General features: G+C 43.5%; 1 non-coding gene across 1 annotated transcript; it reads right to left on the reverse strand.

Moving 5' to 3' along the window:
* Positions 1–849: 849 nt before the first annotated feature.
* On the reverse strand, positions 850–992 carry LOC114679220 (U4 spliceosomal RNA). Its single transcript, XR_003730880.1, has one exon. It is a non-coding gene; the product is annotated as a U4 spliceosomal RNA (small nuclear RNA).
* Positions 993–2,120: the final 1,128 nt, after the last annotated feature.

Consider the following 2,120-nt stretch of genomic DNA (forward strand, 5'->3'; position numbering starts at 1 on the left):
CTGCCCAGCCAACTCACAAACGCATGAGTAAGAAATAAATGATTATTACTGTTTGCCACTGAGATGTGGGGATGGTTTGTTACACAGGATAACTGTGGCAATGGCTAACTGATACTCAGAGGTCAAGCGCTCCCGCAGCAAACATGAGGAGGAATTCCTGAGCCTTTATATTCAAGTGGCTGCTCTCACGAGAGTCAGAATTCGACTCTGGCTGGTGCAATGGCTCTCACCGGCAGTCCCAACACTTGGGAGGCCAAGAGCAGAGGATCACTTGAGCCCAGGAGTTTGAAAGCAGCCTGGGCAATGGATCAAGATCCCATCTCTATAACAACAACAACAACACAGTGTTTTAAACTAAAGGAGCCATGCAAAGGATGTAATACAGATTTATTAAATTCAAAACCAGGCTGGGCATGGTGGCTCGCACCTGTAATCCCAGCACTTTGGGAGGCAGAGGCGGGTGGATTACCTGAGGTCAGAAGTTCAAGACCAGCCTGGTCAACATGGTGAAATCCCATGTCTGCTAAAAATACAAAAATTAGTCAGGTGTGGTGGTGCACGCCTGTAATCCCAGTTACTTGGGAGGCTGAGGCAGGAGAATTGATTGAACCTAGGAAGTGGAGGTTGCAGTGAGCTGAGATCACACCACTGTACTCCAGGCTGGGCAACAAGAGCGAAACTCTGTAAAAAAAAAAAAAAAGCTCCAGAAAAACTACTTTTCTGGAATACAAATCAGAATAATGGCTGCTTGGGGATTAGGGGACTAGGGAAGTTGAGTAGACTGTAAAGGGATTGGGGGGAATTTTCTACAATGGTGGCAATGTTTTCTGCCTTGATTGGGGTGTTGGCTACAGACAGATACTTGTAAAAAACCATTGAACTACATACTTAAGATCTGTGTGTTTTACTAAACTATTCCTCAATTTTTCAATTAGCAATAATTGCGCCTTGGATAAACCTCATCAGCTACAATACTGCCACTGTGCAAAGCTATTCCTCAATTTTTAAAAACATATCTGTATGGGGTGGATACCCAGACCAGGGTGAGGCTGAGGTGCAGACAGGCCTACCTGAGGAGCTGGGCAGCCCTCTAAGACTCCAAGACTCGGTGGGCTCTGGGCAGGCAAAGCCTCCCTCTCGCAAAAGGTCTGGGAACCCTTTTCGGGGGGCTCAGAGTCTGGCCATATCTCTCGGTTTTCTGACGTCCTAGACACACCTTGAGAAAGAACTCTGACTGGGCTCTCAATCTGGTAGGTGACCTACAATATGGGGCTTATATCCAGGACCAAGAACCCAGGGCTTATACCCAAAGCCTAAAATGCGGGGATTATACCCAGAGACTAGGACCTGGGGCTTATACCCAGAGCCTAGGACCCCAGGCTTATATCCAGGGCCTAGGACCCAAGGCTTATCACCAGAGCCTAGGACGCGGGGCTTATACCCACAGCCTAGGACACATGGCTTATACCCAGGGCCTAGGACCCAGGGCTGATACCCAGAGTCTAGGACACAAGACATATCCATAGCCTAGGACCCAAGTCTTATACCCAGCGCCTAGGATGCAGGGCTCATATTCAGAGTGTAGGCCACAGAGCCTATATTCGGAACACACTAACCTGGAAATGGATGCTCTGAAACACAACTAGGAGAAAACATGGAAATGCCAGTTGTGATTGTCTCTTGTCCCCGTGCAATAGGATTCCAAGTGCTTTTCTTTTCTCTTTTCTTGTTGGTTCCTTATACATTTAAAATAAATGAAAATGATTAACCTCAAATATATTTATGGACATGTGATTCCATATAGAAGAGTGATTGTTAAATATTTTTTCTCAGGATAGCTTTATACTCTGAAAATTTCCTGTGGACCCTAAAGAACTTTACGTGAATTGTATCTATCAATTTTACTGTAATAGAGATTAAATTTGAGGAGATTTTGAAATATTTACTTATTTTAAAATAGCAATGATTCCACAAGGTCTACATATTTCAAAACATCATGTTGTACACATTAAATAATTTCATTTTCAATTAAAAATAAGCTTTAAAAAGAATCCACATTGCGCAATTTTTTAAATTAAAAAACAACAAACCCATTGTTGTATGTTAACAATAAATACTTT

This window comes from Macaca mulatta, chromosome 6 (genome assembly GCF_049350105.2).
Source record: "Macaca mulatta isolate MMU2019108-1 chromosome 6, T2T-MMU8v2.0, whole genome shotgun sequence".
NCBI classification, from domain to species: Eukaryota; Metazoa; Chordata; class Mammalia; order Primates; family Cercopithecidae; genus Macaca; species Macaca mulatta.